Source organism: Lygodium microphyllum, chromosome 5, assembly GCF_053477565.2.
Source record: "Lygodium microphyllum isolate KBCC chromosome 5, Lygodium_microphyllum_v1.1.10, whole genome shotgun sequence".
In the NCBI taxonomy this organism is placed as follows: Eukaryota; Viridiplantae; Streptophyta; class Polypodiopsida; order Schizaeales; family Lygodiaceae; genus Lygodium; species Lygodium microphyllum.
Window position 1 is genome coordinate 63,425,393 of NC_141139.1, and position 15,017 is coordinate 63,440,409.

Sequence of the window (15,017 nt, forward strand, 5' to 3'; positions counted from 1 at the left end):
GCAAGGCACCCGCAAATAAAGGTGTCATAAAAATACATCCATAGGTATAGATTGTGAATGAGCACATCATTGTTCACAATCTTTCAATACATGTGTCACTAAATTTGACACAAAAATATCTATGCCATATATGCCATTGACTAAATATGTGGCACTTGCCACAACCAAGATTGACATATATTTTGATTCCCAAAGATATTCCATATGGAGATTCATCTTAGGGAGTGGTATGGAAAGGATAAGAGGCTAAGGGGCTAAGGCTTGTTTCAAACCACACAAGATAAGATCATTTATGTAGCCATACGTTCCCAACAGTCTCTGCACCTCGAAATCATCTGGGCTGCAGATTTCGATGCTGTTGATGACGGTCGGGTGGCGAGAAGGAAGTGACTGAGTCTTCTGAGTGGCCTTGAAAGAGCTCCATTTGGTTCGTTCAATATCATTTTAGCAAGTGAACCCTGGACGGCATATCCTGGTATAATACAAGCATTTCTTTTATCTTGACACCATAAGTCAAACAACTGTCTTGAAAGTCCACTTTGGAGACCTCCAGGGCTAGCCATAACAACAGATGGGCCGATATCATCAAATTCATCTATGTTCTTAAGAGCTTGAATATGTTTAAAATTGAAAGGATTTGAAACCTCAAACTGGCTGCGCAGACGGTGATTCATGGCATTGATATAAGTTTGGTATACAGCCATGCATTTCTTGGCAAGAGGTGAAGCATAATAAATAGGGATATTGTGCAGCTCTGGATGTGTTTCCCAGTACTCATCCAGAATCAAGAGGAGTTCCTGAGCCCTGCCAAGTGCATAAGCAGGAATAAGAACACGGCCTCCTTGTGCCACAGTCCGATGTACTGTGTCAGTAAATCTCCGTTCACGCACTGCACGGGGCTGATGCACTTGAACACCATATGTTGACTCAATCACACATACATCAGGTGAAAACTGGGGCATCTCAGCAGCCCTGAGGTGACGATCTTCCTCACAAGAATAATCACCAGTATAGGGAACTCTGACACCAGCAATATCCACCATGAACATAGCAGCACCCAGGACATGTCCTGCTGTATAACACCAAAACTTGATGCCATTGACTTCCACATTCTGATGAAAATCTATGACCTCAATCTTGTCCATAGTTCGAAAAATATCCTGCTCATCATACAATGTATCTTCCACAGAAACCTTGCTTATTTTCACAAAATCTGCCAATAGAAGTTTGTAAATAGCTTTGGTAGCATGAGTCATAAACACTCGGCCCTTGAAAGTAGTCTTCTCAATAAAATATGGAAGAGAGGCGCAATGATCCAAGTGAAAGTGAGTAATAAGAAGCACATCAACAGTGGAAGGATCGATTTCATCAAAATAAGGTAAGGCTGCCATTCCTGAGTACGCTGGATGAATTCCACAATCAAACATGACAGTCTTGCCCTTATAGGTCATGTAGACACATGAACGTCCAACTTCGTTGCCTGCACCCAGGGGGGTGATATCAAGCTTGTCGCCTGGGCATAAGAGCTTCGCGGAGGAGTCCTTGCGCTTCAACGACGCGGCAGAGGCAGGGGCCGCGTTAGAGCTCATGATGGCTGCCCGCTTCCTTTCCGTCTACTTCTTCGGCTTCCTTCTCCCCCTCCTCTGTCGTGCTCTTGCACTCTCGCTTGAGAGGCTTCTCTCGCTGAGCTAGTTAGGTAGTAGACGCGGTTCTTGTGCAGGCGGAAGCAGTAGCGACCGGGGGAGGACGCAGAGGAGGCCCCTTCCAGGGCAGACCTCTCTACCAGGTGCTTCAGGTTGGATCCCACAAACTTGTGGAGTTTCTCAAACACCGCCGTCGTCTCCTGCTCGTCGAGAGGCCGCATCTCTCTCTCTCTCTCTCTGTCTGCGGCTACACTAATCTACCTAAGCTTAGCGGATGACCAGCTCTGATACCATGATAAGAAACTAAATGAGACCGCCACTAAGCCTAGGGCAATGCAAGATTAGTGCAATGCTATGGAGGATCAAAATACACAAGGAAATCCATAATGGAGAGACAACGATGTAGGCAACACTCAACAATATATTCCAATGCTTAATGATCATACAGTGGCAGGTCTCTTATATAGAGAACCTCAAGACAATAGCCTGCTATGTGGCATCCTCTGATCCACATTCAACTTGTGGTGACCCTTGTCCCACATCTATCCATGAAGTCCACATCCTCCTATGTGGCTACCATAAATCACACAATGATACCCCTCTAGGGTACCAATAACAATATTCCAATAATTGGACATTGCACATTTCAACAAGAATGCCTCATCCAGTGGAAATATTATCCCGAGGAGGATGCCACTTGGATGGATGAAAGCACTCTCAACCAACAATACCCCCAGTTCTTCTCGAGATGACGACATCTCGATTCCTCCAAGGGGGAGAGAATGTAATATTTCTACTCAAAAATATTACTAAACCCGACTCCCTGCACGCCGCGTAAAAACGAGGCCGTCAATACGTACCCCGCACGTGTAAAAACGAGGCCTCCGCATTGTGAAATCGAGCCTGGGGGTTCAAGTCTACATAACCGCGGGGAAACACCCTCTTGGGAGGGGAAAAAATGGATAATAACAATGCAATTATTATTTTTTAATATCCCTTTCCCCCAGCCGATGCATGGCTGGAGGAGAGGGAGTGTGGGGAGAGATGGGCTAGGTGAGAGGTGTGGGCTGCATGAGGGGGGGGGGGGGGGGAAAGCCATGCACAGCCCACGTGGTGGAGCTTCCCTCTCCCCCCCCCCCCCTTTAAGCCGATATAAGATCCCCCCTTAGTGGGGGATTGAAAGGGAGGAAAGGCTACGTGGAGAGAGAGAGGGAATGCTACGGTCGATGCCATGACGTGGAGAGAGGAGGAGGACTGCTACGCTACCGACTGAGAAGTGTCGCCCGCAACGTTGTTGCTACCGCCAATTTCCCCTTCCACCCCCATCAAGAATCCCTTCTTTTTCCCAATCATTGGGCCTCCCCACGATGTCTCTATGGGATCCTCAGAAGCCTCTTAGAAGCTTCTCTAAGAAGCTTCAAAAGGATAAGGCTATAGGCCTTGTTCATGCATGCCTTCTCAGGTTTAAAACTGATCTCATTAAGCTTCATTCCCACAGCTTCCTCCTAAAGCCTCCATTCCCATAAGCCCAAATCCCACAAGCCTCGGTATTTTCAAGGATCTGCATTTCGGTGAAGGGATCTCCTACGTATGAGGGAGAAGGGCAAGATCTTGAGGCTGCTTACCAAGGCTGGAGGAAATTCACCGATCGCATAAGGGTAAAGGCAAACCGGAAGTCCGTATTCAAGCCTACAATGGCCCCCAAGAAGTCGCAAGGCGCGCGTGCGGGAGGTTCTTCTCCTAACATTCAAGTGGACATCTCCCCAAGCCCACAAGCCTAGGTTTTACGATTTTGATTCCACGCTAAAGTAATGCATTAAGCATGATAACTTCATGGAATAGGAAGCACCTATGTATGTTCAAATTCACCTAGCCTAGTTAACTGCAATTGGAAAAGAATTGACTATTTGAACAATTACTAGAATTAATTCATGACATGTAATTGGGTCATGGGTATTTTCAATGTGATGAATGCAAATTGTCTATCCATCTGATGACCTTAGTAGTATGGTGCATTGTCGTGCATTCCAAAGTGATGAGCCTAGAACACCTATTGCCTATCATTATAAGGTTGAAATTATTAAGTGCACTTTTGACTAGACATGGGATGAATAAGCGTATTGTCACATTTTTAGGAAAAATCTTCATTGTAATGGTTCATGGGAAAAAGTCGTTAATACCCGTAGGATATTATTCGAAAAGTAATTGCAGAGTACGAAGAATGAATCTATGGATTTGCATGTGGCATGTGCTTGCAAAATGGAATAAGCCAACACTAGTCCTACTATATTCACTTTGCATGAACTTCTTTTAACTACGTTGTAGTTAGGGAAGGGTTACATGTTGCACATTCATCGTGCGTAAAATTCATTCATCAAGAGTTGCATCTAGGGAAAGGTTGCATGGTTTATTAAAGCATGAAATTCTAAAGCTTAGAAAAAGAGTTGTAGGCATGATTCTTGAATGTAAGTCCTAATAGGTTCTATGAAAGCTATTCTGCAAATTATTCCTGCGTTTTGAGTTTAACAAGAAAGGTTAGGGTTATTGCGAATCTAGTGGTATGTAGAAGCAATGAATCGTGTGTTTACGTATATTGTGACATGTTGCAACTAGTTTTCTCCTTTAGATCAAGTTTATCATCTCTAGGAATGGCTCCTCCTTGTTGCAAGACAAGTAGATCGAATTATCTAAATCACCTAACCCGCAAGGGATTCGTATAGGCATGATTCAGTCGATATGATAAATACCCCAAGTGCTAACTAGGGTTTAGCTCATTAAGGATTCGGCCTAGTTTCGCACTTGTTGCCAACCCTCAAACCCGAAGGTCCTACCCACATTCACGGAATGTTGGGTCAATTGGACGCTCATGCAAATAACGATCTAGGATTTCTACCCTAAGGATCATTCATTCAAATGCTAAAACTCGGATTGAGTTGGAATCCCTAGGACCCCGAATGTTGTCAGCCTAGTGCAATTAGGATTGGGTTGGGTAAGATGACACCCTAAACTCCGCTTCTTGTCTAGACATAATTCCTTGACCAAAAAATGCCATTCAATGGGTGAAATGATCCCATGGAATAGATGCGACACTTGTGCAACAAGTTGCAATGTCGCATGGCCTTGTGGTTTGATCACAAGAGAGTTTGGCTTGGCCATTCCTTGGAATGAGGTTGGTAGGTTCTTGCACAAGTTTAACATGCAAGAGGATGGGTAATCATCCTGTTACATCACCTTCCTTGGGGACAATTGCCAAGTTAAGGGAATATATGTATTTGCTTGGAAGTAAAGGACCTATCAAGCTAGACATGGTCGCCAAGATTTACTGTTAATTTATGAAACCTAAGGTGTTGGTTAAGTTGGGTCAATAGGGTATGGCCCTAGCCCAAGGACAAAAGGGTGAACAAACAAACACTTGGGGGATCTTTCCAAGTCGGAATTGATCCCGGATTGAATGCTGGATGCATTCGGAGAGAAGGAATCACTCCTTAGTAGTTGGCCAAATAAACGACCACTGGTTTGATTGTGCTTGTAACAGTTTAGGAGCATTGTTTGCATTGTTTGTTCAAGGAACTAATTGATGGAAAGTTAATTAATGCTTCGGGTTGAAGGCCCGAAGGGAGAGGCCGCATCAGTTACCCCCGACTGTTTGCCTGACCCTAACCAAGGGGGTTGTTAGCCACACCGAGAACGTGGACCGAACCCACTATGTGAGGTCTCTCCATTGGGTGCTACTTAGAGCAAGAGGACGCTTGGGTGCTAGGCGGGGACTCTGGCCGCGAATCCCTTGCCTTCCGGGCCCTGCACAAGAGGACAACGTGACTCGAGATTGGATCTCAAGGACCGCATACTAGTCTATGGGCGGAATCTTGCATTAGTAATCCTTGTGGATTGTTGGATAGCCTTCGGACGGATTATGGATAGCCTTCAGGTGGATTATGGATTAGCCTATGGGCTCGATTTTATGGATGTATTCCAAAGATAAATAAGATAACTTGTTGAAAAGAAATTTGTTTAATAATGTTTTTCTATGTCAAGTGCTAAGATTACGTGAAGGAACCAATGTCTAACTAGCTAATTAAGGAAGCTGCTTGATGCATGTCCCACTAAATGTGGTAGGTAATTAGACAACTAAAGCAACCTTGAGGAAAGTGCAGTGGATGTGGCCATGGGTCCGTCCTATGGATGGGTTTTACCCCCCAAGTTGGCTAGGAAATTTTCTCAATTGAAATGGATAACAAGGAGCTTTTCTCGAAGGAAATGAACAGAAAGGGCACTGACCTAGAGTTTATGTTTCTAGAATCCTAATTATGCTATTTTAGGGGAACGGAATGGGACTATGCCTGATGGGCAAAGAGCTCGAGCCTTGCATCCCTCTTGTTTTCCATTCTCCTTGAACCAAGTGCAGCATGAATCCACTTCGTCCCTAATGTTTTTGCATAAAGTACTTCGCCTGGGGTTTGATGCTAGCTACCGTTTAGGAAAGTGACCATTAGGGAAAACCCTGATTCAGGTCGGTCCTAAGTGGGAACGACTAGAATACTTCCACTACGTGGTAAACTCGGGATGTCCTAGATCACAAACCCTGTAACATTCCATGGAAGTTCCGGGCGGAGCTTCCTAGACTCTCTTTCCGATGGGCTGCTAAGACGTGTCCTAGAATAGAACAAGTGGATACGTTACATCCATTTTCATACCTATAAATGCATTCTGGGTCTCTACAATTTGACTTAACTACGGTTAGAACACTAGAATTACAATTTTTGAATCTCCCTAGATAGCATGAGTAGTGCTTATGATGGAACTCAAAACCACTCCATCTACATAAGTTTTCTTATTGAGCGATAAGAGAATCAAAACCATGCTTAGTAATCCATTGCCAAAAAAGAGATCTCTCTATCTCTACATTCAATCGTTTTGTGTTGATGGAGATAAGTTTTATTTGATCCATGCTACTCATCATGGAATTTGTGCTTGTTGGAAGTAGGTTGATTCTCATACACTTTATCTCCATATTCATAGTGGGAGTGCTCCTTAAACTATTCTTTTTTCCTACTACCTTCCTCCCAAGCTCGAGAGTTGAGTTGAGCTACAAACAGAAATTGATTGTATTTATTCCATGATCTTTTTTGGAAACGCACATATGAGACCACTTGTATCTACATATCCAAGCTTGGAAACTCCATATCAAGTTATTTCTACTAGCACTCGATTGATTTGTATAAGTGCATTGATTTGACCCCAAGACTATACTTTGGAATGCAATGATTTTTTCCAAAAGTTTTTGCTTTGGGATAGGTTATTCAATGTGTTTTCAAGGATTTCCGATTTCCTTTGAGAGATTTACTTATTCTGTTTACTCTTAACAATTTGCTTACCCTTAACAATGTGCTATCCTTTTTGCTTCACCTCTTTTGTTGCTTTACTACATAATTAAGTGGTATGGGACACTAGAATGTGTAGTATATGGATGATCAAGTACTTGAGTTTTTTATGCTTTTGCCATGAGCATCATAAATTTGTAGTACTTTATTTTTTAGTGTTGATGCTAACTTATGTTTCTTTCAATAGGAGTATACGCAATTTGAGGACTGTTGCTTCTTAACAAAAGAGTATGTTATGGAAAATAGTCTTTCCTTGTGAGTTTTTTGTAAGTTATGATGCTAAGAATATGATAGGGATCAATTTATACCATGGGAATATGTAATAGATATATAGAAAATGCTTGAATAATATGATGATTTTAGATTTATTTATTTGTAAATTATCATTATTTATTTACCACATAATCGTAACATATTATAGTAAATACTGCATGTGACATTGGTCACATTATGCTTGGTAGATAGATGGTAGGGAACTTTGTGTTGTGTTATAGTGAGTAGATTATTAGGTAAAATTGAGAAAATTAATATTTTTTAATCGTTCTTAAGTATAAATAATCTTTACGCAAAACTCTATAGTAACCATACTATATAATAATATGTATTTAAATGATATTATTATAAGTTTAGTTGTCAATCACAAATTTTAAGCTTCTTTAGTAATAATTTTAACTAAATCAATAATCTTTAATATTATTAATTTATTTATTTTAATATTTTTAGGATAAATCAATATAATTTTGTTAAAATAAGTTTTTTCAATGGAATGCTATGCTATTTTTTAAGTATGGTTCCAGCTTTCCTAGTTTTCTCTACAAAGGTAGTAAGATCATGTGCAAAATAGAAGAACAAGGTAGAAACTTAGTTTTTTGCTTCTCCTCGATTTGGAGTCAGAATTCAAAGCTTTTAGAGTTATTCTGGGGGGATTTGGGACGTTTTGGATATGATGGTGATGTCTAAACATCATGACTCAGCACACAAAAGTTTTTGCATCAACTACAACAAGCTACACTTGTATTTTCTTTAAAGTAAGATTTATGATGTAAATGTAAATCACTATGTAATCAACATTTTATAATGTAGAATGGGAAACAGTGCATTTGTTATGGGGAAGGTTTGGCCCTATCATGTGCTTTCTCTTATTGTTTTAAATTTTTTTAACTTTTTCCATGCTTTTATGTTTCAAAATGTTGTCTATATTTAATATATAGGATGTGAGACTTGCCACGTGGTCTGTTTCACAATAGAATTTTCCACATAAGATCTCTACTTTGAACCTTATCAACTTACCCAAAGTGACATGGTTGCTATTAATCCAAATCACCTTGAGCACTAGTGCTCCAATCATATTTCATAGCTTCACATATTCTTCATGCAGTATCCCTCTATCCTAGACAAGTATATCGTCATACTCACCTTTGCATTGAAACCAACCTATATGACCCATGTCTTAATGTTCGTATAGACTTCTTGGTATTGCCACATAGCCCAAAGAAATCGACTCCCTTACTTTGAAATGCATCTCACACCACGGTTGCATCTGCTTTTGAACTTAGTCAACCTATTATTAGTACTTGCTTCTTTTTAGCATATCATAGGAAAGCATTGAGTTTGTTACATGGAGTACTAAATCAAGTCTTACATATTCTTTCCCACCAAACTTTTTAGATTTTTGACTATTCTATGAGCCATGTGTTTCAAGCAAACAAAAAGATTTGAGCAAGTTCTGAAAACAATTATCTTTCTAGGCAAGTTACTCTATTTACATTTGCAATTAAAGTGCACATGTTACCTCTTAAAACATATATATTGCTACATTCATAAATTTAAGTTGTTAAAAAGTTTAATATTTCATGCCATAATTGAGAGGTATTTGAGTTTTGATCTATCATTACACAAGCATGCTTGCATGTTGTATAGGTAGATTGCAAGCATAGTAGCAAAATGCTCACGAGAACAAAAGTCATTATTGAAGATATTTAGTATGATTAATATGATATGGCATGATATATCACTTCCATACAATATTATGAAATAAAAATTTCCAAGTCTAGATGACTTGCATTATTGTTAATGAAGTGATTGTGATGTGGATGATGTTCTTGTTGTATAGGAGATACAAACTTAAACTAGACATTTGGATTCCCTTAGATTCAGATACAAATTGCATGCCCTTCTAAATTAAGGTGCAAGTTATAGCACATGAAGAAGAAAATGAGGTAAATATCACTTCCAATTGGAGTCTTAAAGATGTAAGGGATACCTTGGAGCTGCTAGACAGTACATCCCCTGAGTATAAGTTCAAAGTAAATGGTAAAACAATTGGAAAAAGAGTTAAATACTCTTTCTCTTGTATGAGTTGCTTGCCTCCCACAATTGTAAGCTTTGAGCCATACATATGAAAACATTGATTACATTTACATAGGATAAAAAGCTTTTCATTAATAAAAGAGTTACAAAATTGAAGTGAAAATATACAAGGATGCTTCTAGTTTATGTTTGCATCTATTTGTATTCTTTTGGCTTTATAACCTCTTTGTCGCTTTTTGCAAACACATCTAATCTCTTTAGAGTGGATTTTTTCTTTAGTTGCTAGAAGAATTTGACTTGGACAGGGGGCCACTTCTCTTCAGGCTGATGAGGAGATGAATGACACTCCATAGAAGAAAGTGTTTTCTTTTTAGAGTTTACATTGCTAGTCTTTCGAGATGACTTGCCCTTTCCCTTACCCTTACTCTTAGTTGAGGATTTTTGTGTAGGTGAGTAGAGGTTGGCTGGCATGATTGCCCTATCGAGAATCAAGTCAATACATTGCTCCCTTATCCACCACGTATATGAATTAAGGTAATCTTGGCACTACAAGAAAAAATATAATAAGTTGGAAAACTCAAAGACAGGTTTCTCAAAAAATCAACAATGTCAAAAATACTTACATTAACCCCCATCTATCTTGAGTATCTTTGAATCTATTGTCCTACAAACATTTAAAATCACTCTCCATCCACAAGAATGCACATCACTTTGCAAGGGCACTTCTCGTTGGAGAAAGCTATATGGTTTTTGAGGATTAGTAATATCCTCATATGTGGTGTGCAAAATGATAGCCACTCTATCGCACGAAATTTGCACGGCCGTTTGTGAAAGTCACTCACCGCAGGGACACTTTGTGATGGAAGAACTCGACATAAAATAATTATCCAAAAGAGTTTTAGATTCAAGATGAATGAGAAAAAAAATTCTTTGATTAAAGATATAGACAAGAGACAAGATCAAAAGATTTCCGGATATGATCAAAAGATATATGAACAGCTCAAGCTAGAACATGTGATGACAAATTGTTTACTATATGAAGCCAGGAAGCAAAGATGATCAGGTTGTTGTAGAGAAAATTGCCATGTCTCTTCACTAGCCATTCTGAAGACAAGGTCGAGATCTCAAACTGAGAGAGAAGAGAAGAAAGTGGAATGTCAAGATTTTATGGAAAGATCTTCAAGGAAAGCGAGGAGCTCAAAGCTGAAACTTAAGCCACTCTCATAGAATTTGATGACGAGAACTTTGAAGAGGGCAAGGAGCTCATAGCTCAACTCAAAAGCCACTCCATAGAATTTGATGACAATCTTCAAAGTAGGCGAGGAGCACCAAACTCGGACTCAGCCGCCTTCATAAGCGACTCGATGGAAAAAACTTCAATGTAAGCGAGGGGCCCAATGCTCAACCTTAAGCCTGTCTCTCTAATTTGATGGAAAAGCTTCAAAGAGGCGAGGGACACAAAGCTCCACCTCAAGCCTATCGCTTGAATTTGATGGGTTCTAAGGCTCTCATAGTGTGACCCTTTTATAGTTTTCTCTCCTACATCTTCACGTTTGTGCTTTTCTTTATCCCAAAAAACCTAAGGCATTTATCTTTTAAAAAACATTAACGTTATGCTTTTAAATCTTATACTTTAAGAAAGCTTAAATGCTAAATCGTTGTCTTGTGATCATCAATGCATCATTTCTTTTCTTCGTCAAAAGTTTAATTAATAAGCTTTTTCGCCACCCCTTCTCAAATTAAGGTTAATGTTAATCATGCATGGGCGAAAATCGAAGTTGTCCTTTATGATCTCTAGAATCTCTGCATCAGGAAATCTTCTGGTCATGAATGTGTCAACAAATACAGACAGTGGCTAAGGTACACATATAGCATAGGAAACGTGCACATGACACTGATGGGAAAGTCCTATAGCAGCAACACTCTTGATAGCTTGCCTTACAATGTAGACCCCACTGTGATCAAATTTTGTGGGATCCTTACCTAAAAAAGCCCCACCTCCATGTGCTCCCCAACCACCATAGGTGTTAATCATGATCTTCCTACCAGTAGGACCAGCATCACTGTACAATCCTCCAATCACAAAATGCCCTGATGGATTGAGATGAAAGATTTTCTTCTCATCCAAGTATTTCTCTGGAATTTGTGTGGGGGTTCGTGAAAGTCACTCGCCACAGGGACACTTTGTGATGGGAGAACTCAATGTAAAATAATTATCCAAAAGAAATTTAGATTAAAGAAAAATGAGAAAAAAAATTCTTTGATTAAAGATATAGACAAGATACAAGATCAAAAGATTCTTGGATATGATCAAAAGGCATGAAAAAATCAAGATGGAACATGTGATGACAAATTGTTTATAGTATGAAGTTGGAAAGCAAAGATGATGAGGTCATTATAGGGAAATTTGCCATGTCTCTTCACTCGCCATTTTGAAGACAAGGTCGAAATCTCGAACTGCGAGAGAAGAGAAGAGAGTGGAATGTTAGGATTTTATGGAAAGATCTTCAAGGAAAGCGAGGAACTCAATGATCAAACTCAAGCCACTCTCGTAGAATTTGATGATGAGAACTTTGAAGAGGGCAAGGAGCTCATAGCTTGACTCAAAAGCCACTCCATAGAATTTGATGAAAATTTTAAAAGTAGAGGAGGAGCACCAAGCTCGGACTCAAGCCACCTTCATAAGCAACTCAATGGCGAAAACTTCAATGTTGGCAAGGGGGTGAATGCTCAACCTCAAGCCTCTCTCTTGAACTTTATGGTGATGACACAAGGGGCACAAAGCACCACCTCAAGCCACTCGCTTGAATTTGATGGGTTCTAAGGCTATCATAGTGTCACTCTTTTATAGTTTTCTCTCCTACATCTTCACATTTGTGCTTTTCTTAGCCCAAAAAAAGACCTAAGGCATTTAGCTTTTAAAAAAATTTAAGGTTATGCTTTTAAAGCTTAATATGCTTTAAGAAATCTTAAATGTTGAACTGTCGTCTTGCGATCATCAATGTGTCATTTCTTCTCTTTGTCAAAAGCTTAATTATTAAGCTTTTTCCCCACCCCTCCTCAAATCAAGGTTAATGGTAATCATGCATGGGCAAAAATCAAAGTTGTTCTTTATGATCTCTAGAATCTTTGCATTAAGAATTCTTCCAATCATGTATGTGTCAACAAATAGAGATAGTGGCTCAGGTGCACCGATACCATAGGAAACTGTCACAAGGGCAAGTCCTATAGCAACAACACTCTTCGCAGCTTGCCTTACAATGTAGGACCCACTGTGATAAAATTTGGTGGGATCCTTACCTATTAAAACCCCACCTCTATGTGCTTCCAAACCACCATAGGTGTTAATGATGATCTTCCCACCAATAAGACTAACATCACCGTACAGTCCTTCAATTACAAGACGTCTTGATGGATTGAGATGAAAGATTATCTTCTCATCCAAGTACTTCTCTAAAATGAGAGGCTTGATGACATGCTCCTTAAGATCAATAGCAATCGCATCATTAATAATTGACTCATCATGCTCAGTTGATATCAACATAGTGTGAATGTGAATTGGAACCATTGCACCCTATTCATTCTTGCACTCAATGGTTACTTATGTCTCACCATCACGTCGGAGCTAGGGACATGTCCCATTCTTTGTGACCTCAGTTAACTTGGGCCCAAGCCTGGTATTCAAAACATGGGTAAGAGGCATTAGCTCTTCAATTTCATCTGTTGCATATCCAAACATATGCCGCTCCAATCTCGTATGGTTTTTTTGAGAAGTTCCATCGACCCCCCTGGGCAATGTCAGGGCTCTGCTACTCAATGTTCACCTGCACCTTGCAATGGTTTGTATCTAGACCCACCTCATCAGAGACAAAACAAATCTCTCTACATGTATCTTGCACTATCTTCTCATAGTCCACCTTGGCTTTGGTGGTGATCTCACCGAAGATCATGACCATGTTTGTCTTGGTGCATGTTTCACATGCAACCTTACTATCAGGATCTTGTTCCAGGCATGCATCAAGCACAACATTAGAAACCTGGTCAGAAATTTTGTCAGGATGACCTTCATTGAGGGACTTGGAGGTGAACAAAAAAGTCTCCATTTGAGAAATATATCAAAGAGTAGAGGCAATTTACACCCCCAGAAAGCTGTAGATTTTTCCTCCTTCAAAATTCTTGTCTGCTTCCCTTTGTGATCTCTCTCTCTCTCTCTCTCTCTCTCTCTCTCTTCAAGTCTTTCCATAATCAAGAAATTTCAAAAATCACCCTTGTACTGGTTCCGTTCATAGTGATAACAGCCCTGATGATTTCCTTGATGATTTGGCATGCTAATGCTTAGTTTTGAATGCTTCTTCAAGTCATGAACTTGTAGATGAAACCTATCTTGGCCTAAAGCTTTAGCAAGAAGTATTGTAATCACTTTTCCATCAGCACCAACAGACCAATTGAGCATTCCATTTGTAGTTCAAACTTGACAACTTATCAAATACTTCATGTGCTTCTTCTAAGCTAGAACACTTGACAAACATGTCCTTTGTCGACAATGGAATCAAACAACAAACCAAAAAGCTCAAAAGCCAAATGAAGTTGCCTGTGTTGAGTACATCCTTTTACATACATGTCAACTAGGACATTACCCATGTCCATGCATATTTCAATCCATGACCTTAAGATTCAGTTGTATATTTTCTTACCCATTTGTAGACCTTCCCTAGTGCTGAATGTTTTAAGCAAAAGAATGTATGTGGCCCTCGGGTAAGTTTCTATGTATAAACCCTAGGCATCATGTGCATTCAAGGTATGTTTTATATATCCCTATGTAACCTATTTTGTAAAATTTTATTAACCCTTATGTGACTTTTTAGCAATATTTATAAATCCCTTACTTCAAGTTTATTTTTTAAAGTAAAGAATTTAATAGATCCCTATGTAATACATACAAGATACTACAATACAGAATTGACCATAGAGCAACACTCCAAAGGGTTCATAAAAATATCTTAGTAGTTCTAGTGACTATGAAAATGTCATTGTAATATATGACATCCAAATGTAGATTTAAATTTTTTGTCAATAAAAGTAAAAATTTAAAATAATTTCTAAATAGAGACATTAGGTATATAATGTAATGAAGGAGACCTAGGAGAGAAGGGAGGGATTGCAGAAAGAGGAGAGAGAGGAGAGAGAAAGAGAAGGGAAGCCATGAAACCTGGAAGGAAGGGTAAAAGAGACTTGATTATTGATAATTGATGCCCTAATTGTATCTCCCAACACCTTAAATACCTGTGCGGTATAACTAAGTATTCCCATGCTAACCTGTGTCCTATCCATCTATCCCCTCTCTTTTACATTCCATCCTGACCCTAAAGGTTTTTTCACTCAAAAATAAAAAGAGGACTTATTGGTGTGGCTCACAACAGAAGGGGGGTTGCAAAGTACTACTCTGTTCAACATTACAGAGGAGAATATATGTATGGGAAAGTACAATATCATGTGGAATTGGGGCATAAAAATGTGTATATGATGTATACAACATGTGCAAGTTGATAGCATATGAGTTTGGCCACCAATTCTTGACAATTAGGGGTTCACAAATAGTGGACAACATGCTATCTAAAATAGGCTTACTAGAGAAAAATGGTCATATCTTCTTATGGGCAGCTTCGATTGAGGCGTATGACAT

The 15,017-nt window shown here is 39.5% G+C and overlaps 2 pseudogenes; both read right to left on the reverse strand.

The window, feature by feature from the left end:
• Positions 1–290: 290 nt before the first annotated feature.
• Positions 291–1,659, reverse strand: LOC148035903 (cleavage and polyadenylation specificity factor subunit 3-I pseudogene; annotated as a pseudogene).
• A 9,383-nt stretch (positions 1,660–11,042) lies between these two features.
• On the reverse strand, positions 11,043–13,440 carry LOC148035904 (S-adenosylmethionine synthase 2-like; annotated as a pseudogene).
• Positions 13,441–15,017: the final 1,577 nt, after the last annotated feature.